This window comes from Haliotis asinina, chromosome 4 (assembly GCF_037392515.1).
Source record: "Haliotis asinina isolate JCU_RB_2024 chromosome 4, JCU_Hal_asi_v2, whole genome shotgun sequence".
NCBI lineage: Eukaryota > Metazoa > Mollusca > Gastropoda > Lepetellida > Haliotidae > Haliotis > Haliotis asinina.
The window spans coordinates 15,582,333-15,607,182 of record NC_090283.1 but is presented as its reverse complement, the minus strand read 5'-3'; the positions used below and the strand labels follow the sequence as shown (position 1 = coordinate 15,607,182).

The following is a 24,850-nucleotide window of genomic DNA, read 5'->3' as shown; positions in this document are numbered from 1 at the left end:
GGCCAGAATGTAACTATTTCCAATCAATGTACTGGTTCTTCTCACACAGCATGTAATAAAACAACATGTTTTGTCACACTTTATCTCCTTTTAACCAGTGAAAAGTAATGTTTTTGAAAATAATGAGTGAGTGAGTTAATATTTAAGGTCACATCGGCAATATTGCAGCCATATCGTGACGAGAACATACGTGACATTAAAAATCAAATATATGTGCACATTATGAAGAACCTGTCGACGAAGGACAGGAAAACCACTCGATTATCACAGTTAGTATTTAAAACTTAAAAACTTAAAAAAATAATAGTATCGCTATTTGGACAGTACAATAGAAACACAGGCCAGGTAGATCACCATATTAGGCACCATGGGGACTTACAGTGCCTTTGCTACCAGCATGGCCCCTAGCTGGATTTACACCATCCCCTCGGCTGATGGCGACTGTATGCAAAATTAGCCAGAATTTAAAATGACACATATTCTACGGCTAAAACTGTGGAAGATTAAATATGACTTTAACTGTTTTGGGACTTACGTACCCTCTCAGGAGGACAATACTTTTAAGGTACTTCAACCCCCTTCGAGGATACAGCCACTAACAATCTCAGTTGCTAATTCAACTTCCAATCATAAAATATTTGTCTATTTACAAGTCATGTAACAGGTCTAATTCTTTTAAAAATGCAATGATTAAATGAGCACTAACATTGCTAAAACGATCATTCATAGTTCTTGATTTAAAATACTTATCCCTTGTGATGGGATATTCAACATAGTCAAGCAAGACATGCTTGACTGTGATTCTTTCATCACAAGGATCGTCACCTTTAAGCAAATATTCATGTGCATATCGTGTGTGGCCAATACGGCATCGTCGCATGATGACCTCTTCAAATCTCGACTGACAACCCAAGTAGGTGTAACCAATATGCTGTTTTATTTCATGTAATTTGTTGATACCTACTTGAATGTCCCACCTCGTCTGCATCAGATCATGGATGTAAGACCTAATGATTGCTTTATAATCAGTGTAGGGAATAAGAAGTGGTGTCACAGATTTGCTGAGTGCTGCTTTAGCAGCAAGGTCAGCCAATGTGTTCCCAGAAATGCCAACCTGGCTGGGTAACCAACAAAAGACGATGTCGTATTGGCCAGTAGCAAGATCATTATACAATTTCTATTAAAAGTGGATGTTTACAAGAAATATTTTTAATAGCCTGAAGGCAAGAAAGAGAGTCGGAATAGATTATATATTGTTTATGTTTATGGTGTCTTTGAATATATTTGAGAGCCGTTAATATGGTGTTTGTTTCTGCAGTAAAAATAGAACTGTTATCTGAAATTCTAGTAGATATTGTTCTGGATCCAATGACAGTGGCACAAGCTACTGCACCACCGTCCTTGGACTCATCTGTAAATAAGAGTTTGTAATTGCTATATTTACTTTTTAATTGATTATATTCTTGTTTATATTGTAATTCATTAGTTTCGGAATTTTTAAATGCGGTTAATGTTAGGTCGACGTGTGGTCTAACCAACTGCCAAGGAGGAGAAGGCAGAAGACGGGAAGGAGCTTTGTTTTCCAGCTCAATGCCGGCTGAAGAAAGAAAGGGTTTAATTCTGTGTCTGAGAGGTGGATCAAGGGAAGACGTCTTGTCGTACAAATCCTCATAAAGCGGATTGAACACACAGTTATATGCAGGGTTAGATTCATTAGAGTATAATTTAGTAATGTACTGTAACGATGATTTTATACGACGTTGTGTAAGAGATGGTTCATCGGCCTCAGTGTAAAGACTGTCAATAGGTGAAGTTCGGAAAGATCCAAGACAAAGTCTTTAACCTTGGTGATGGACAGAATCAAGAAGTTTAAGGTTGCTTTTACAGGCTCCACCGTATACGATGGAGCTGTAATCAAGTTTCGAACGGATCAATGATCAATAAAGTTGTAGGAGGGTAGCTTGGTCTCCTCCCCACTTACGATTAGAAATGACTTTCAACAAGTCAAGTGCCTTCAGGCATTTAGTCTTAAGGGATTTGATATGGGGAAGAAACGTTCAATGTGAGTCAAAAATCAGTCCCAAGAACTTGGCCTCTTTAACAACTTTAATAGCAGTGCCATTTAGAAACAGTTCAGGGGCTTTATGTGGTTTATATCGTCTACAGAAGTGTATACAATTAGTTTTCGATTTAGAAAATTTGAAACCGTTCTCAAGACACCATTTATTAATTTTATTTAAGCACAACTGCAGTTGCCTCTCAATAGTATGAATATTTTACCACGACGGGAAATTATGATTATAATGATCAGACAGGGTAGAACCCACTCGGACTTGAAATTGTCTGTCTTTTAAAAACTGTGAAGAGAGGCAAACGGCCTCTCAAACCAAAATTATGTAAATCCTGTAAAATACCATGCTTCCAGGTCGTATCATAAGCTTTCTCAAGATCAAAGAAAATTGATACAGCATGTTGTTTATTAACTATAGCATTTTTAGCAAAGGATTCTAAACGTACCAAGTGATCAATGGTACTACGATTTTTACTGAAACCACATTGAATATTTGTTATGATGTTATTGGTTTCAAGATACCAAGTTAATCTATTATTCACCATACGTTCCATGGTTTTACAGACGCAACTCGTTAGAGATATTGGGCTGTAATTAGACGGATCAGTATGATCCCGGTCAGGCTTTGGAATAGGGACAACACTGGTATTATGCCATGAAGTTGGGAAATTCCCTGACGTCCATATTTGATAAAAAATTCCTTAAAGGATTTCTAAACATGATTCAGGCAAATGCTTTAGGAGCTGATAGTGAATATTATCGGTTCCTGTAGCTGTATCATGAGCTTGCTCAAGCGCGATATGGAGCTCATGCAACGAAAATAATTCGTTATAATCTTCACCATTGTCTGAGTTAAAATTGATTGTTTTCTTTTCCTGTTGTTTCTGATACTTTTCGAACTCAGGGACATAATTTGATGAAGATGAATTTTTGCCTAAAGTTGTGCAAAGTTTATTTGCTATGTCAGTTCTATTAGTTAATATGGTATCCCCGTCCTTCAGATGATGCACAGTAGATTTGGAACCTTTGCCCTTTATTCTTTGGACCATATTCCACACCTTTGACATTGGTGTGTGTGAATTTATTTTGGAAACATAATTTCGCCAAGAGTGTCGTTTCCCTTGTTTTAAAGCACGTCTAGCCTTGGCGTTAGTAATTTTGACTTTGTCTAAATTATGAACTGTAGCATGTTTCCGAAAATGTTTTTCGGCTTTCTTCCTACATTTTCTGGCCTGTTTACACTCGTCAGTAAACCATGATTTACGAACATGTGGAACTGCAAGGGACTTAGGAATTGTTTTGTCAGCAATGGCATTTAGTATATCCGAAAAAGACTGTATGGGATCTTCACTGTTCATAAAAAGATCTTGCTTCAAGTATTCATCACACAGTGTCGGATATAATGACCAATCAGCCCCAGCAAAGTTCCGTCTTGATGCAGGTGGATCAGCACCAGGGTTGATGGTTTTCAGCATGGTGGGGAAGTGATCACTCCCACATAGGTCATCATGGCCATTCAAATTTATTGTATAAGTTTGAATCAGCTAGTGATAAATCCAGGGAAGAGTATTTTCCCGTAGCTGGATGTAAATAAGTGAGTCATCATTGAAAATACACAAGTTATTATCGGAAATGAATTCCTCCAAGATTTTGCCTTTATTATTAGTATGGTCACTTCCCCATTGTGGATTGTGTCCGCTGAGGTCCCCCATAATAAACATGGTTTGGGGAGCTGATCATATAGGCTTTGAAGATCTCATTGGCAAATAATTGAAGATGGAGGGATATATAGAAACTGCACAATGTCAAAGCAATGTGTAAAGTCAGGCGAACAGCAACTGCTTGAAGGTTTGTTTTTAGAGTGACAGGGCTATGTATTACGCTCTGATGAGCGCCCCCAGTAGCTCGATCTCCCGGAGGAGAAAAAAAGTGATAAGCGCTATACTGTCTCAAATTTAAGGTATCTGTATTTTTAAGATGTGTCTCTTGGAGACATAGGGTAGATGGCTGAAAGTCCTGTATCAGCAATTGTAAACCAAAAGTCACTGTGTTCTGTAATCTGATTGGTTGAAAAACATGATCAAGTGGTATTAGATTTTGTTGAATCATCAACAGTGGTGACGTCATTCAAATCATGACGCCGTCGGTTCCAAATGCATTCCCGTGCTTCAAATACTCAATAACACCCGGAAATTGGCCAACACATGATGTTTATCTCCTAATTGTTCCTCGTTTACTTTTTAGTCCTCTACAATTCTGCAATCGATTGGACTGGTTCATGGTGGCTCAATTGGTGATCTTTCACGCGAATGTGTGGAGGGTAAATCCTTCCTGCTGTCCTGTGAGGACAGAGTGATATATATATATATATCCAGAGGCCCAAAAGAATTTTTTACAGGAACTTCTGAAGATGAAGGGGTGATGGGAATTGATTTTCTATTTGATTTTTTCCTTTTTTTTTGACTGTCGGTCTGTTTGTCAGACGATTGTGATTAGGGCTCAGGCTGTCTCTCAGTCTGTGATCCAGATGTAGATTGAGTTACTGGGGAAGATGGTTTTGCAACTGAGGATAAGGTAATGGGTTTTGCAGACTTAACCCATGTCAAGTCTGTCTGACAACTTACAGGAGATGTCATAACAGCGTGAGTGACGGCAGCAGAGTAGGTCTTATGTAATGGAGGTGTGGTTTCAGCTGTCAACAGTTGTTTTGCGTCAAAGTATGAGATATTCCTTTCAAATTTAAGTTTAATTATTTTGCCAAACAGGACAAGATTTTGATGTAGCAGCATGAGGTCCAGAACAGTTTGCGCATTTGAACTCATTGTTGCAGTCTGTATTATCATGCTCTCCACCACAGCGATGACATACAGCCGAACCCCATGACCGAACTTCTGACATTTAAAGCAGCGAAGCGGGCTGGGGACATACACGTCCACTCCAATATTGAAATACCCTACTTTGATTGAAGGTGGTAAGGATGCACACATTCAGTGTCCCTACTCCCCACCCACCATGGAGTGTCAACGAGGACGATGTCAAATAGCATCGGATCCCTGATGCCGACACCCGGGATACAGGGATGCTATACTCCGGCAACTATAACACAAATAGCAACATTTGTATACCAAATAAATTGCTAGGGTGGTTCTTCCCGTGACAAATGATTGGACACATATTGAACTTGGAGGTCAACATTGCCAGATTGGCCCAAAGAGCCACCGCCTTCTGGCATAGGACTCTAGGCATTAAATATATCAATAGTTTGGAAATGGAAAATCGAAATGGCCAAGACCCAATAAGTAATTGAGTGTGCAAAAATCATCTACTATGCACAGGGCATGGCGTGACCAGCCGATTGATAGAACCGGGCCTGTTCTACCACCCGTCTAGGCGAAGTCAGGGCCAAAGTGGTGTGTTAGGCAACAGGAACACGGCTTCAAGCTCCTATTGCCCTCAACCACCAGGATCCCTTCCTCCGCCGACACAGGGCCGCAACCCACGGTAAACAGGTTGGCGGACCACATATTCCACTGGGTCCACTACGGGAGTGTCGGCGAGCTCTTAGCGTTACCCAGCACCCAGAGGAGGTGGCTTGCCACGGGTGCCCATTTCGAAAATAAAGTAGTGGTTAAAAGTTCTTATAATTGATGCAAATTCACATGTGTGGGGTGGTAGCTTGTTGGCGTTTTGTTTAACGCGTCACTCAGCTATATTTCAGCTCTATGGCGGTCTGTAAATATACGCTTTTGGTGTTACGAGAGTGTATTTTCCGTGTTTGGAGTTGTTATTAATTGTTTTTGAGGTAGGTGCAATTGGATCACAATATTTAAGGTTTTAGTGTTTTTCCTGCAGAGAAATATTTAAGCAGCACGCCTCTGAGGCAGTACCTTGGAGTTATCTGCCCTTGGCTTTCTATTTGTTGACTTTCGGGCGACTGTTCTAGATTTTATCTGAACATTTCACGTTAGTGGCGATGATCGTATGTGCTGGAACTTTCAGGAAATGACTGAATGTATATATAAATGCTAGTTGCCGTGTTGTCGACGGTCACAGAGATTAACTGGAGTACTATCAAACTGCATCGTCAACGCTGATCTACATAGCTGCTGCGTGACCGATCGCTGTGTTACATTCTGCATAACTGTTTCTCACTCTCATATCAAGAGTTTGGTGAGTTTGCTACCTATTTTGTGACCCATTGCCTTAGATTTTGTGTCATTTGTATTGTATTTGAAATCGGTATTGTGAAATTGACTTGTGATTTTATATAACGTGTTCTCTTTGCTTAATAATAAAGTATTTGAATGCTTCAAACTTGTCTTTGTCCTGTTTTACTGGTTCACAAGGGATTTCTTCCATCTTTCGTCTCGGCAAATGTTTAACCGTAACATTTGGCCAAACATTCCAGTGATCAACTGTAAAAGTATCGATCTACATGACTGGAATATTACATATGTGAACAAGGTCAGAGAGCCCCTGAACCTGTCAGTTGCCTTTAACGACATGAATTGGTTACTGAAGACCAATTGAAACTCGGATCTCCACGGGTGCTGGGCAATGATGTAGATTAGTAAATACGAGAAGAGTACCTCACAAGAAATTATGTCTGATGTCTTGGAGAAAACACGTCTCCGAGGTTTGGGTAGACAATGGAAACCCGGAGGGAGAGGGAAATCCCGACCCGGATGGGTTTACACTGTCTACCAAAACCGAGCAGAAGTGTTTTCACTAACATATATATCGTCAGTGATGGGTTATTACAATGTAGATGATCATATAATGAAGCTACATAACAATAACTGAAGCACGCGTAAAATCAATTTAATGACAGTAACTATAAGTAGATAATTTAACCCCACCATCTTCGTCGGCCCAGTGGCCGTGCGGTAGAGCGTTTTCCTACAGACCTGTGATTTACGGTTTCAATCCCGCTTGGGAAAACTTTTGAGTTTAATCGTGTACAATATTTTTCAACTGATTTCAAACACTCATGTATTGTTTAAATGTTGATGTTCATATAGAGTTAGGAAAAGTAAAACCTGTTAAGAAGTCTTACTAACGAAAAGTAAAACCTGTCCTCCAAAACCAAAACCTCAAATGCGGTTATACTGGGAAAACAAGAAATGACCTAATATATAGTGAGAAGCACACTTTAGGTTTATATGTTGGATTAACAAAAGACACGAAGCGATATGATGAGCCGTTAATGACGCTGATTTTCGAGCAAAGCCACACTCTCCATCAGAGGCCTGTATTTCATTGAAAACTCATGATGATCAAAATGTACTTACAGATAATGAAAACAATACTGCGGTCCTCCCTGATGGTATGCAATGTGGCATAGCCTGTAAAGAAGAGTTAAACATCACAATGGCACATTTGTTTCTGAACATTGATAAATTATGAAGTAATTGTTACATGATACCTCGTCTGTAGGATGTGGTTTAACCGCTTTTATTTTATGTGATTCATACCAGGGGGTGCCGGGGTGATGTATGTATACTATCGGATAACACGGAGGGATGTAGCTTCGTGTTTATTCCATGGCCAGCGCCCAACTGCCGAACTTCGTTCGGACCTCCCGGGAAATTCATCGCCTATAACTATTTGTCCACTTGTTGTTTATACGGTTGCTTATCTATTGCCCTTATTCCTGTAGTATGCCTGGGCCAATTGAGATATTGGCACGATTCTACAGAATGTGTGGAAACGTCTCACCCTTCATGTTTATTTCTGGGAACAGCAGACAAAAAGGAATAAACACGAAACTACATTCCCCCGTGTTATCGTATATATATAGAACAACACGATAATATTACAAATTAATGCTGGTCATCAGTAATAATTGTTGTACCATAAACAACGGTTTGGTGCACAGGCTGGAATCGTGAACTTAAATCAACTTAACACTTCAACCATACAGTTGTTAAAAACGCTATTTTCGTGTTAAGCTGATACACGTTTAAAAGCCATGTGTAATTAGGTCTTGGAAAGAACATTATGATTGACCGAACAGCAGTTACAAATTTCTTCATGAATTTGAGGGATTTTCAGGTCTATACCTTTGCCGTTTAACTAGTTCTATTATTCAAAACGTTATCGTCAGCAGAAGTCCATACTTTCTGCTGAAAATGAGATTTCGTTGGGGCCCCTATACAAAGTAGCAGAGAAGCGTTAGGGACGGGCTGATGAAGATCAGTGAAGGTACCTGCTGTTTGCGAACAGAGAAGGCAGGTCACGCCCTACTGGAAGAATGAAAATGAATTGTAGTGTACATACCTTTCAGGGTAATACCATGTGAAAATGCCTCAGCGGGGATGAGCTGAAAGTAAAGGTGTAAAACATAGAGAGTACATACTTGAAACAGTGTATATAACGCCATTTAGTTGAATATCTTACATGTCATGTAGTTTAATTTCAGAGAATGCATATTTATACATTACTAAAAGCTGTAGTATCCGTGTGCATGCCTTGGGGAGTATGGGAGTTATAACCTAAATACCATCATGTTAAGATATGCACTCAATTTATATGGTGGAATGACCTCTCAATTCACCAAGACGTCCCTTGCCACAAAGAAGAATGCACTGAAGACCTGTTGAAAGTCAGAATTCTCATAGGAATATTGGACGTACTTTCATGAAAATGCGATACACTTCCTCTGATGTCAGCTGTTCAGGTTCCTGTGATCTCGCCATTCTGCTGTTTGATCCTTGGAGTTCTGTTCACAGACAAAAATATTTATTTCTATTTGATACAAAGATCTGATTATTAATATTACAGAAGAATCCCATGATATAACGTAACATTAAGTCGGTAGAAAACACGTTTACATGTTCATGGTTATTATATCCTGTAATGTTTAAAAGGTCTTTGTGTTATTTGTTGCGTAGTTTTTCCTTCCTGCATCTTGGTGTGGCTCTGTACCTGGGATGATGTGACGTATCATCTGTTGAAGCTGCTGCCACCTCTTTTCATGCATCTGGAACAACAACACTTGCATCAAACAGATGACAATATGTGTGTGGCTACATACATGCGGCTGTCTATCCATCAACCAGAACACACGCACATCATCACCCGACACTCCCATCCCAACCTATTTGCACACACACCCACACACACACGCACACGCACACGCACACACACACACACGCGCACATATACGGCGGGATGACATCATACCCTGATGGTTTCTCGTTGTCTCTTTGTCATCGTCATCAGATCTGAAATAGAATACAGATCGGACCAGTTGATTATTGATCGTCTCTTTACAACTCATATTCACAATGTAATCAGCTGAAAGTGTTATAATTCTTTGCATGCTTGAAACATCAATATAGCTGATTAACAAGGATTTTGATTTCTGTTAAACTATTTAAACAAATGAATCATGAAAACAAATATTCAGTTCTATTAGTCAAACGCTTCACTAGTACTGGTCCATTCCTCATGAGTATCATGTAAATGTAATGGAATACAGACTAGACCAATGTAAAACGCAATTCATAACTGATTGTCCACTTACAAGTAATGTTCACAATGATTATTAAATCGGTTGAAAGTATCGTATTCCTTTGCATGTGTGGAACATTAATATAGCTGATTAACAAGCAAAATGTGTTTAGTAAGACTGTTCAAATGGAATGAATCATAAAAGGAATTGTTCAGTTAGTCAAGTGAGACACTGGTCCATGCTTCGTGAGAGGAGATCGTTTCGGTGATGTATTTACCTTGTAAGGTAGGCTGAGAATCTGGAATATGATCAATGTTTAGACTTGAGGCAAGAGTACCAAATGTGCCTATGAGCTCCTCCAATGCTCTCTGGCCTTGAAAGGAAAGGGTGATTCTCGTGTCTTGTGTGTCATCTTCTGGAAGCATCCACTTCAGATTTTCATCACATTTCGTCTGCAATATATCTGTGAGAGTAGTGAGCTCTTCTCGTCTTGTAGACTCAAGTGTTCTCTGGGTGTAGTCTATCGCTGATACTATTGACGTACGAACGTCACGTAAAGTGTCAAGTTTCTCCTGAACCATTTCGTTCGGGGCTTGGAAACTCATTTGTATTTTCTCCATGAGTTGTCTCTGCCGATTAAGCAACTTTGCAGCAACACTTTTGCAAACTGCTAAGAGGTCCTCTTTCAGCTTTCTCTGCGCCTCTGTCAGTTCGTTTTGATGAATGGTGACATCTCCCATCCTTGAAGTGATATCTCTCAGTTTATGTTCTTGCTTCTGTATCTGTTCCTGAAGTCGACCCTTCGCTATGTCATATGCCAGATACAAGTCTTCTTTCTTGTGACCTTTGTGGGCCCCATGCACACATATAAGACAGATTGCCTTCTTACACGTGTGGTCATACAGCTGCAGTTTGTTGTCAGGGTGGTCTGTGCATTCAGATTCTGTAAGCCTCTGATTCATAGGGATATGCTCTGCCGGGTTTATCTCACTCACCCCGTGGTTTTGGTTTGGTCGTAGGGAGTCATGGAGTTTATGACAGTCAGAACATAACTTGCAATCACATTGGTGACAGTACATCATAGGCTTTGCGTCGTGATCGTCTTTGGTGTAGCTGCATTTCATCTCACCATCAACGTTGACTTTATATACAGCTTCATTGCGTCTGACATGATCTACTATTGTCTGCTCCACGGTGAACTCTCGGCCACAGGAAGGACAGTGTATACAGTTCTCTTCCGTCTGTGCAGCTTGGTGATCAAGGCATGGCTTACAGGCAGAATGAAGGCATGGTAGAAGGCGAAGCTGACTCTCATCACAACAGGACACAGCCGAAAAATAGCACATTGTCTCAGTGGAACCTGACAGCATACAAATTACACGAACCTTAGTGAGACACATACACAAGAAAAAAATGGTGATTTACAAAAATGTACAAAATATAAATGTCATATTTACAAACATTTACAAAGGTTGTAAAGGTGATGTTTACAAGGCTTGTAACTTTTCGTAAAATTAGGAAGGATTTTACCACTACTTCTTTCAATTTTGCCATTTCCCAAGAATCCCCATGACTCTGTAGATTTACTATTTTATTATTTCTTTTGTTCTGCTAGAGTTCTTACTGTTGATATGCACAATGGATCTTGCATGTGACACATGTTTCATGAAAACTGAAGGCATAATCCATATTTTGTATTGTCCATTCATGCTTTATGTCAATCAACTGAAAGTTGATCGTGTTTCGTGCGTTCTTGTCGCTCTCCTATGCGACCAACTAGAAATCAATTCTGTACAGAGCTTCACTCATCGCCACCCTTCTTGTTCTAGGACTGAAGAATTTATATTGACTGTTCTTTTTACTGCAAGAGTTTTAAAATGCATGTGCATGTTTTAGTTGTATCCACAAAAGCACAAAATTGTTTCATTTCTCCCCTCTCACTGTTCAAGTAATTAAAAGTTAAAATAATCCACGGCATGAACTAAACAAGAATGTACCAGACCCACTGACTGACTGAACTGCTTGTATTACATGTCATAAAACTGATCCCGTGCCATGGAGTTATGGGCATGGAGTAGAATTGTGTTATTACAGAGAGAAGAATATGAAATGTATTTTAAACAAGTCTCACACACGTACGGCCAGCATTGACCTATATACCAAATACTTGTGCCTGTTAAAACAGACGTCTTGCCTTTGTTCGAGATCATCATCCCAAGCTCATTCCGGTGATTGTACCATTCTACTTCGCGGAACTATAAGCATTCTCCAAATAACACCTGTCACAAGACCATTTATGCCGGTGCTCATTAACGGTGTTATGCAATTGGCGTATTCACGAAATTTCATAAACATGTCAATAGATAATTGGTTGTATTGTCAGTACATGTGGATTGGAGCAAATACTCAAAATCATTTTGCAACAAGATTTATATAATCATTTACAAGAAGTATGTTACAGAATATTTAAATGGTGCGTGCGTGCAGGTCTATCATTTGTTTATGTTCGGCGTACATAAATGTTTAATTTATCATTCATACATGAAACATAACTTACATAACTGTACACTCTGCTTTGCATTTGGTAACTGCGTAAATACAGGAAATTCATAAAGTGCTACATAATCATACATCATCAGTGTCAACAATGATAGTTCATTTCATACTCAGTTGACTTTAAAGTCCAACAAGATGGGCAAAAATGTTTCCATACTCTGTCATGGTCTTCCTTTCTGCTTGGAGATGTTTTTTGCCTCTGTCTGTGGTTACTTCGGTGAACATCCACAATTTTACCATCAAGACACCAAAAATAATTTGCTTACCAATAACATTCTCATAAATGCTCTATATTGATACAATTAGTTTGTTACCTCTCTGTGTGGAATCTTTAGAAGGGGTAAGTCAGATGTAATACGGATATATATGGTTTAAACATATTTAATAGTGAATACGAATGGTACAAGCTAGAAGCTTATGGTAATGCCTCTCTAATGCACTTTACAAAGGTAAATAAACCAAAGTTCTAATACAAGATTATCATATGACAAACAAGGAGGTAGATTCTTCAATCGTATTTAGTATCGAATCTAGAAGAAGCAGTGACGAGGTAGGCAGATCTTAAGATGGATAGATTATTAAGATCAGATAATTCATCATTTCCGTATAAGTTTGTCTTCAAACTGTACCCATGTTTGTAATTCAAATTTATATACATATGTGACAACACATGCTGCATTTATAGTTTGTATTGTATGTTGTATGGTAGCGGTGTTGATATAAACTGTAAAGCTGTTCACAATCCCATTTCATTTTTATACATGAAAAACAAACACAATAAATAGGCACAAAAAATTGAGATGTATAAATCATTCCCTCTGCTGGTGATGGCCGTGTGGGATTTGTTGAACAACCAACCTCAGTTGATCATGCCTTATAATCCTGTTACTCTTAAAATAAACAAGTTCGGTCCACTGGCAAAGAGGATACCACTAGTGGGATTATTTCGCTGATTTGGGTCAGTATTTTGATAACGCTTAGTCTTGATGAACAATAGTCAATTTCAACAACATGGTCAATTGGTACAGAATTTGCTCGTGACATGCGTAAACAAGAATTCATGATGTAGACTCACAGGGTATGTATGCTGGTGATTGTAAGCATTTTGAGAAAGGGGTTTTAATTAGTAACATCCGGACTGCTTAAAAGAGTGTCTGTGTGTCTGTTTGAAATCAGCAGAGAGTTGGAGAGGTTACAGAGAGGAAGAGCAACTCAAAGTCATTTGACGAGCTTTTGAGATCTAAAGAAATACATGAACCTCCGATGGGAAAATGCACTTGATCATTGCACACCGACATACTGGCATTTTTGCTATTATGAATTTCACTCTTTACATCTGCAAAGCCGTTCAGTCAGTGAGTGAATTAATATTTAACGTCACATCGGCAATATCTCAGCCATATCGTGACGAGAACGTTAAATATTGAAATGAAATATAAGGATACTATAAAAACCTGTCAACGAGGGACAGTAAAACAACTAGAATATCACATTTGGGATTAAAACTAGTGTGGAAAGTTAAAGCTAATATCACTATTCGGACAATGCTACATACAATCAGGCTATAGATTGCCAACAACTGAAGGGGCCATGGGGAATTACAGTACTTTTGCTACCTGCATGGACCCTAGTTGGATTTACATCATCCCCTCAGCTGTTAGCAATTTAGTCAGATCTAGCCAAACATAAAACAATACACATATACTACGATTAAAAACAGTGGAAGTCTAAGCGTACATGAAATGGTTTGGGACTTACGTACCCTCTCAGGAGGACAATAATTTTACGGTACTTCAACCCCCTTTGAGGGTACAGCCACTAACAGTTCAAGTTACTAATCTAAACTACCATGAATTAAAATGCAGCTATCTACAGAATATAATAATCAAAATTCAATGAAGAAATCAATTTCCTTTACAAAGCCAAGAATTAAATGAGAACTTAAGCTGTTAAAGAGGTCCTTAATTGTTTGGACATTGAAATATTTGTCCCTTGTGATGGAGAATTCAACACAGTCAAGCAGGATATGCTTGACCGTGGTTCTCACATCACAAGGGATGCAAAACAGAGGATCCTCACCTTTCAATAGGTATGAATGAGTATATCTAGTATGGCCAATACGACATCGCCGCATGATTACATCTTCAAATCTGGACTGACAACCCAAGTAGAAATAACCAATATAAGGTTTCATTTCATGTAATTTATTGATGCCTACCTGGGTGTCCCAATTCTTCTGCATCAGATCACGGATGTAAGATCTAATGTTAGCTTTATAATCAGAGTATGGGATAAGAAGTGGTGCCACGGATTTGTTGAGTGCTGCCTTGGCCGCAAGATCGGCCATTTGTTACCTGAAATGGCTACATGGCTTGGTAACCAACAGAAGACAATGTATTGGCCAGTTGGAAGATCATTATACAATTCAATAATTTCTTTTAAAAGTGGATGTTTGCAGGGAATATTTTTAATCGCCTGAAGACAAGAAAGAGAATCGGAATAGATTATATATTGTTTACGTTTAGGGTGTCTTTGAATATATTTAAGAGCTGTTAATATAGCGTTAGCTTCTGCTGTAAAAATAGAACTATTATCTGGTAATCTAGAAGATATTGTTCTGGATCCAAAGACAGTGGCACAAGCCACTGCGCCACCGTCCTTGGATCCATCTGTAAATAAGGGTTTGTAATTGCTATATTTTTCTTTTAATTGATGATATTCTTGTTTATATTGTAAGTCATTTGTTTCTGATTTTTTAAATGATGTTAATGTTAGGTCCACTTGGGGTCTAACAAATTGCTAAGGAGGAGAAGAAATAAGACGGAAAGGAGCTAGGATTTCCAGCTCAATACCGGCAGAAGAAACAAATGGTTTAATTCTGTGCCCAAGAGGCGGAACAAGAGAAGACTTTTTGTTATACAAATCCTGATAAAGCGGATTGAACACACAGTTATAGGCAGGGTTAGATTCATTAGAACATAACTTAGTAATGTATTGTAAAGACAATTTTATACGACGTTGAGTAAGAGATGGTTCATCGGCCTCAACGTAGAGACTATCAATAGGTGAAGTTCTGAAAGACCCGAGACAAAGTCTTAAGACTTGATGGTGGACAGAATCAAGAAGTTGAAGGCTGCTTTTGCAGGCTCCATCACATACGATGGAGACATAATCAAGTTTAGAACGTACGAGTGATCGATATAGACGGAGAAGGGTAGTTTGATCTTCTCCCCATTTAGAATTTGAAACTACTTTCAATAAGTCAAGTGCTTTCAGGCATTTGGTTTTAAGGGACTTAATATGAGGTAAAAACGTTAAGTGTGAGTCAAAGATTAGACCCAAGAATTTGGCTTCCTTCACAACTTTAATCGGCGTGCCATCTAGAGACAGATCAGGGTCTTTATGTGGTTTATATTTACGACACAAATGTATGCAGTTGGTTTTTGATTTAGAAAATTTAAAGACGTTTTCAAGACACCATTTATTTATCTTGTTTAAACACAACTCCAATTGCCGTTCAATGGTATGCATACTTTTACCACGACAAGAAATATTAAAATCATCCACAAATAACGATCCATCAATTGAATCGTTTAAAACTTTTGATAAACTGTTGATCTTGATGCTAAAAAGTGTGACAGACAAAATACTGCCTTTTGGAACACCCTGATCCTGATTGTAATGATCAGACAGGGTAGAATCCACACGGACCTGGAACTGTCTGTTATTTAAAAAGATGTATGTTATCAGCTCCTGTAGCAGTATCATGAGCTTGATCAAGAGCAGTATGGAGCTCATGAATAGAAAAAATTTCATTATAATCTTCCCCATTATCTGAATTGAAATCAATAGTTTTCTTTTCTTGTTGTTTTTGATATTGCTGAAATTTAGGTACGTAATTAGAAGAGGAAGAATGTTTAGCGAGTGCTTCGCCCAGTTTATTCGCAATATCTGATTTATCAGTAAGTAATTGATCTCCATGTTTAAGATGTTGGACAGAAGATTTAGTACCTTTACCTTTGATTTTCTGGACCATGTTCCATACCTTGGACATGGGTGTCCTAGAATTTATTTTAGATACATAATTGTGCCAAGATTGGCGTTTATTTTGTTTAAATGTACACCGTGCTTTAGCATTTAAAATTATTTAAATTATTTAAATTATGCACCATAGGATGGCGACGGAAATAATGTTCTGCTTTTTTCCTTGCCTTCCTAGCTTGTTTGCATTCATCCCTGAACCCTGGTTTTCGAATATGTGGAACTGCAGAGGACTTTGGTATACACTCATCAGCTATGGAATTCAGTTCATCAGAAAAACATGTAATAGCATCAGGAACGTCAATAAAAAGTTCAGGTTTAAGTTTCTCAGCACACAGTGTTTCATATAAAGCCCAGTTAGCCTTTTCAAAATTCCGCCTTTATGATGAAGGAACATCAGATGGAGTTACAGCTTTTAATATAGTAGGAAAATGGTCACTTACACTGAGGTCATCGTCGACTGACCATTCGAATTCATTAAGGAGTTCTGAATTTGTGAGTGACAAGTCGAGAACAGAATATGTCCCTGTACCAGGGTGTAAATATGTGCTGGAACCATCATTATAAATACATAAATCATTGTCAGAACAAAAGTCCTCCAACAACGTACCTTTAGTGTTTGTAGTTACACTACCCCAGAGTGGGTTGTGTCCATTTACATCTCCCATTATAATACAGGGCCTCGGGAGTTGGTCATATAGAGCTTGATGATCAGCTTTGGCAAACGTCGAAGACGGCAAAATATAGAGAGAGCATAGCGTAAACGCTACATGTAAAGTAATTCTCACTGCAACAGCTTGCATATTAGTAATAAGTGGAACAGGGCTTTGAATAACGTTTTGTCTGACTATAATAGATGATCCTCCCTATCACCTGGAGGTGTAAAACAATGATAGGCATTAAAATGACGAAGTTCAAATGTATCTGTTTGCTTTAAATATGTCTATTGCAGGTATAACGCTGAAGGTGTAAAATCTTGGACTAATAGCTGTAATTCATGTAAATTAGTCCTCAATCCTCTGCAGTTCCACTGTACAATATTATTGGAATAAACTATCTTTTGGGGGGATTTATTGGGGATCTACCCCGCACTCTTTTTGAGGGCGACAAGCTATGTGCCCTTGGATGGATGTGATCCGATACACCCATTTCCTCAAGTGATCCAAACTTGTTAAACAATTTGATTTTATTGTCTGACCCCTTTGGTGCTCGATTTGATTTCGAAGTTTCTGGCCTTGTCTTGAATTTCGATTTTACAGTTTGTTTATCATTTCTATCAGACTGTGAAGGAGTTGTAGTCGAAGGAGATACAGTCTTTTGCGTAGACTGAGTTGTATCTGTCTGAGTAGACTGTTCTGAGATAGACTGTGGAAGATCTGTGGAAGCTCAGGAGAGATAGACTCAGGAATATCGGAATTTACCCATGTTGGGTCAGTCTGACATGAGCTTGACGAAGTTAGTACTGGCGTAGATGTTCCTTTTGATAAGGTTTCAGATGTTTTTGTGACAGAGGTGTAAGTTTCAGTGTGCTCAGTAGATTGTACAATCTTTCTTGCTTCAGCAAAACAGACGTTCCTGGAAAATTTGACTTTGTTAATTTCCATTTGCCTTTTCCAAATAGGACATTCTTTCGAGAAGGATGAATGATTTCCTGAACAGTTTGCACGTTATTTTTTTGTGACTACTGTCACAATCTTCGGTTACATGTGTATTCTCAGCACAGTGAGCACATGTAACAGACACTGAGCAAGTATTAACAACATGTCCGTACTTTTGACACTTAAAGCAGCGCAGAGGATTAGGAATATATAAGTCAACATTCAGATTGCAGTAACCTGCTTTGATTGACTTTGGAGGTGTTGGAGCTGAAAATGAAAACAGATACGTGTTGGTGTGGACAGTCTCATTATTTCTCCGTGTTGTGAAACGTTTGACGAAAGATACTCCTTGATCTTTCATCTCGGACATTATATCAAGCTCAGTCATGTCTGCTAGAAGACGCTCACAGTCTCGAACCATACCTTTGCTTGTATTCAGTGTTCTGTGGACAGAAACAAATACCGGGACATCGACAAACATAGCAGTTGAAAACAGGTTGGTAGCTTGTTGTTTTCTGCTACATTCAATCAGCAGTGAACCTGATCGCAAACGTTTGATATCTTTTACCTCACCTGCAATGCCAGAGATGCCTTTTGAAATTGCAAAGGGATTTAATTTCAAAGGAGTCTTGTCAAGTGTCTCAATAATCAAAAAACGTGGCCAGTGATCAATTTGTGTAGAGGGTCGATGCTGATCGTCATTTTCCAGTTGACGTTAGCTTTTTTCGTTAGGGGTTTGGTAATCCATGATTACTGGTATATTGGTTCGTCATCCGAGCTCCCCATCCACCACGGAGTATCACAAGGACAATGCTAAAGCAAGCGGGCCTCCAGCTTGCAGCACCAAGGATACTCGGATGATATACTCCAGCAGAAGAATCAAAAGATTAATAATTCTACCAGATTAGCCCATGAGTCACCGCCTTCTGGCATAGGACTCTAGGCAAAGTTCAGAACAACATATTTCAAATTACAAATGTTTTACACAATAACGCCAGGAAGAAAGTACACCTATTCCAAATGATATTTGTGCAATGATAAATACAAGTATAATCCATCCACAGGGCTTGGCATTACCAGCCGATTGGTCGAACTGGGCCCATTCGACCACCCGTCTAGGTGAAGTCAGGGCCGAAGTGGTGTATTGAGCAACAGGAACACGGTTGCAAGCTCCTATTGCCCTCCACCACCAGGATCCCTTCCTCCGCCGACACAGGGCTGCAACCCACGGCAAACGGGTTGGTGGACCAAATATCCCCCCGGGTCTACTACGGGGGTGTCGGCGAGCTCTTACACCACAAGGGTGTGTCATGTCCATTGTTCTGGCAGGTTGATTTTCTGTGTATCAACCTTCTATCTGCACGTGCAGAGGTTGATATGATGTTAACAACCGGGTATGTTATTTGGTAGCTGGACTGGCCAACCTGGGGTAGATAAGTCACACCTCGGCTTCGCCTCGGTCATTGACTTATCTCCCCACGGAATTTTGGACATCGGTAATTTTCAAATATTGTTTCTCGGCTTCGCCTGGAAACAATATTTGAAAATTACCTCTATAAAAGTATCAAAAGGGTGTGAATACAGCGATTCCGTCCAGGTGCCAATCTAAAATAATAACATGAACAAGGATGTTTGGATTTATTTCATTGTGAAATTTACAACGCAGTTGTCCATGAGAATCTGGTGCCTGGTTTGTGCTGCCGACAGCGTGACGGTGGATCTAGAGGTTGCAGAGGTGGCCTTGCCATGTTCCTGGTCTGGCCATGATGCGGTCTCCTTTGACGCGCCAGTATCTCCCAGCTGTTCGTCATTCAGTATGGCGTTTACTATGGCTTTCTGGTCCTCACTGGTTCTGGTGTAACTGCGCACACCTGTTTGAAAGAAAATTGGATCAAATTAGTAATGAAGCATATGTAGTTAAGCTCAACAATGCGACTTTAGTTTGAAAGAAACGAACTTTCACCATTTAAATGATTGCTTTGGTGAAAAATAATACACACCTGTAACGCTCCTGTGTCCAGTTCGTTCCATTATCAATGGTTCGCTAACCCCAGCCTGGTACAGACGAGTTGCCGTGGTAACCCTAAGTGAGTGGTTCGTCTTGTAGCCCTGCACACCAGCCTTCCGACACATTTCAGGGACAATCTTCTGTAGCGTGTTGTGACCCAGTGGCTGTCGGCTGTACCTGGAACATGGGAGAATTGGTAATTATAGACTGACCAATCCAATACTGAACGCTGGGTGTACTGCATATATTCAATAATTATCATCTTTAATTTTATTTTCATTTATTTCTAACAATAAATCTGCTATTCATTGACTATCCTGTACAGGATAAAGTATATACACTGGTTTGAACGAGTGGTCTGGTTTGAATGTGAAACAGGTTTCATTTCGTTGATCATAATATTTAGTTTAATATCTTGATGACTATTGGCATCCCTTACAGCGTCACATTAAAACCGGAAGTTGTAAACTCACGAAATACTTACCAACACTTATCTGTCGGAGACTGAAGAGCTTGAAGGTAGAAAGCGTCATCATGGCCGTCTGGAGGACACAGTAATAAGTACTTCTTAAACAGACGAACATGGCATCGGGCAGGATTACTACTGGTGTGATGTTCGATCTCTTTAGGGGTAACTCTTCTGTGCTTCAACCCCCCTTGCACAGTTTTGGAGTAATCTTCCCGGTAACACAAGTACTCGTGTCCTTCAGGACCCATCTTAAGGGATATTTGTGAGTTTTTGTGTTTTAGCTTTCTGTGTTCGTGGCCACTACGAAGTCCAAAATGTTTGCCATTCAGGTAAAGCAAGGTGTTCACCAGTACTCGCGGGTTCCGGTCTCCAAGTTGACCACTCCTCCATAGCAGCTCCTCCTCATCAACACTGATAGCTTCAGCTTTCTTAACGCATTGTCCCAATCCCTTACGTGTCAGTCTTTTCATCTCTCCGTCAAGAACCTGGCGGAATTCTTCGAACACATCAGACTGGAGAAATTCAACATTTACCTTAGAAACAGTCTTTATGTATGATTGTATACTCATAACTATCTGAAAGAGTGAATTCGGGGGGTATTCCAAGCCATCTTTTTTTCTGACTTCCAGAACAAACTTTGACATGAAATACGCCAACTCGTCAAGTCCCATATTTTCCAAAAGAGTAACCGGTTTTCGTCCACCCCCCCTCCGATTATTTACGGCGATAGCCCAGGCAGTAAACGTGTTGTACGCCCATTTATCCCGCCGGCACAGCATCCAACGCACGCTTCCCAATTTCACCATCATTAGCCTCATAAAAACGTTCAGCAGTTGTACCTTTTTCTTGTAATTCTTTTTCAATAATTTGAGATGCTTCCAACAATTCTGAGTCGCTATCGCTATTGATATGGCATGCCTCCGCTTCTTGCGAGGCCCGACAAAGCTCATCATCAGATTTCATCTTGCACATTGACTTATTTCCCCAAACGTCGTGTACACATAACCTTGGCGGTGCAGGAAAGGCACGTGCGACAAGCAATGGACGAGTCCATTCAGCGCCCACGTGGTGTAAGTAGGTTAGCACCCCCCTCTGCGGGTGATATGGATTCAGCGTTGATATCCATATCACCCTTGAGGAGGGTGCTAACGTATACTTAGCGTTACCCAGCACCCACCACGTTTAGGTGGCTCGCCACGGGTTCCTCAAAGCCGTTCAGAATGTCTGTCATCGATATTTCTTCAGAGGGCACATTCAGCTCAGGTGAGTATATTGCAGATGACGCAAGTATATTATTTGTAAAATCAGTAAAGCAATCCTGATGCCACGTGTTCCTTCAGCAGCATTGTTGTTGAGAAATCTTACACTCAAGACTACCATTTAGCAGGGAGCTCAATACAGTTGTAGAGTATTCCTGCATTTAATAAGTGTTTAGTATTTTGAATCACGATATGAGGACAACAGCCCGACTAATTGGCTGATCAAAGGTTTATTACATGTCATAAATATCCTTCCTGGGACTAAATCAGGCTGTGGGGTGGAATATATTCCCCAGGTAACACCGGCTGGGTTTTTTTGTGGTTGAGCGGAAGGATTACATGTTGATTTGACACTGATTTTGGACGTATTCTTACAGACGTAAAACTTTCTGTATTATGTTTTTAAGATATAGGTTTCATCCAAAACAACAATGACGGAACAATACAAACTAATCCGAGAATTCATGCATATACGTATTTTGGGTTCCCATATCACACGTCATTATATGGATGGAATAGTGACTTTAATAAATATAAACCCATTTATTCACAAAACACATCCTTTTCAAAAGTGCTAAGGCATTTCAAAATCACATTTAACACAAATATATTTTTATAAACTAAATTCATTGTTTATTTCTTTGTAAATGTTTGCAACGTTTTCAGACAAGGTATTCTTATACGATGTTGTATTAGCAGTAATTCGACTTTATTTATTACTTTAGTTGTAATACCTGCAAGTCATTTTGTTATGTTTTTCAAGATGCTGATTGTGTTTTTTCCATGAATCTATTTTCACATGCAACTGTGAGGTAGCCTCTACGGAATGCTGAGTCTGTAAGAGGAATGACCCTAAATCGACAACAGACGTAAGAATATACTTAATATGGCATTGATTTAAATACAGGAACTGCAATAGTTTCAATGCATTAAACCATTCAACAAGTAAAATTTCAGGTGTTTGTACAATAACCTCGACATGAATTTATCTTCATTGTGCTGACAATAAATTTAGAATTTTATTTTTTCAGGTTGGAAACAGGACTGAATAAGGACATCATGGATTATGAATGGGATTTTGCTGGGACAAAACAGCTCTCCTTGTTATTCCGCGCGCTGAGTTTCAAGGTATTGAAGTTCTGCTTAATGTTCTGTCCTATATGCATCAGTGCATAACGAAAAGTGAGCACAACCCACTGCCACAGAAATAAGAACACTCATTTCTTGAGCTCCAAACGTGACTTTTGTTGCACAGTCAAATTATGCAACAAAATGTGATGTTCATGGGCGATTTTGTTTTGCCGTTTGAATCGGGTGCATCTGTTTGGTGACGACTTCCTGTTATATTTCTGTAATCACTGTATAATATATGTGTCAGTTTTATTGAAACAAAGTTTCTGTCAGGATATTGTATTTTGTTTGCTGCAGTGGCTATGACAAGGTATGACAAGATGTTTGCAGACAAAAAAGAAGAAACCGTCTCAAAAAAGAAAAACAACTAAAACAAACGCAATTACGTCATGAGAAAATATTTCAGAAAAAAAGTACAGTAAGTAAACATAAAAACCAATTTAACTAGCTTTCGGGAATCAAGAATTAGATGAAACTGTTTTAAGAGGATGCACTACGTAACGTGGCTTACCATCAATTAACAAGGAAGAAAGCATGTTAATTAATGAATTGTAACTGAGATGATATCAATTAACAAGGCATTAGAACTTGTTAATTAATGAACATTTACTGACATGACTTGCTCATCAATGAACAAGGGATTAGGCCTTGTTATGTGTTGAGGCTACAGTAACAATCACCCCACAGTATTAATCCGTGTGATCTTTCAAAGGAGAAAAAAGGTTGTACCATACAACATCTGTGTTCTAATGCACTAAATACACAAGTATCAATAATACTTGCTATGAGATTATGAGAATACCCATTAATTCTATTTTCACACTGGTTTACCATTCACTTAATGCCAATATTTTCATATTCGCTGTTTTCGTCAGAAATCGAGTCCCAGTTATACGGCAGGCAGATCTTTTATTGTAAGGCCGATGACAATTTTCCAGAAAACTGCAAATTCAAGTAGCCATTCCAGAGGTCTGACGTGTCCGTGGACCACCGTCAAAATCAGAATTTGCAACAATGAAGGACGATCTTTCATGGGTGAACACTGAATATGGAATGTTACAGGACGAGTGAGAATAGTGAGAATACGTCGCATTTTGCAATGGAACTAAACAGGCTTCATCCATCATGCCTCTGTTGACAATCAGACGGGATCTTCGACATGATGAACGAAGGCTTTAACTACAATGTACAACTACAATGCTACCCCATTGTTTTTTTTATTGCATATTTGATAATAATGTGTAACATATGTTTCGTAAATTTGTAAATGGAATATTTTTGCATGAAATTTAATCTTTCTCTTTCTTATTGTAATCTGATAATTTCTGCCTGAAAGTAAATAAACACCTAGTGTAATCTTGACACTGTCCAATTGTTTTGGGATAATATAATTCGCATGAAAGACGGGATTATTATAAAAGTGAAACAAATTCCGCATTATAGATTCCCATTTTTATTAACAGTGCAGTATTGACCATGGAACACTATCAAGCGAACATCTTTATTTCAATGTTATGATATGCTAAATTCCTTGTTCACACGTCATAAACCAAATTCAGCACATTACAACTTTCACCACGTAAACAACCCACTGCAAGGTAGATGTCAAACCAGCCTACAACTCAGCAGAAACAATTTCAAAATGGCCATTCTGTGTTTTTATAGACACAAGGTAGATAAGAACTTTGGTGTTACCACTACTGATCACGAGATAATAAAACCCCAAACATATGAAATATGTCCTATTTTATGTCAAATATTCCACCCCTATTAATACTAGTAACACATATTCCATTATCTCAGTTCTGCTGTTTGTAAGAAATCAAATAAATAAAATTAAGCGGACAATCGCGATTCAAGAGTGCATTATGTTCTACTTGGGCTTACTTCTCTCGTAACGAAGAGAGACCAAAGTGTAACGACGGGTACCGATTTGCTGTTTCATTTGCTTATACGCCGAGGACTCATAGTGTGGGGCCCATAGTGTGTTCAGGAAGATGATGTGTTTGATGGGCATTTTTGAAGTATGGCGAGTCAAAAGAAAGTAACATTCTTTATTGATAACAACCTTTTCTATTGTATTTGATGTGTCGTTTCAGTATGGATTGATATACCGTTGTCAAACAAAATCACATACACTATGTTGTTATCCATAAGGAATGTACGTAGAGATGTTGGGTTTTGTAAATCCATCTCTGAATTTGCGTTCGATCCAATCAAAAATTATCTCAGTACTGATGGTTTACTATTGGAAACTGTCA

The 24,850-nt window shown here is 39.0% G+C and overlaps 1 pseudogene; it reads right to left on the bottom strand.

The window, feature by feature from the left end:
- LOC137280795 (uncharacterized) overlaps nucleotides 1-24,850 on the bottom strand; it is a 51,016-nt pseudogene that overhangs the window by 1,471 nt on the left and 24,695 nt on the right.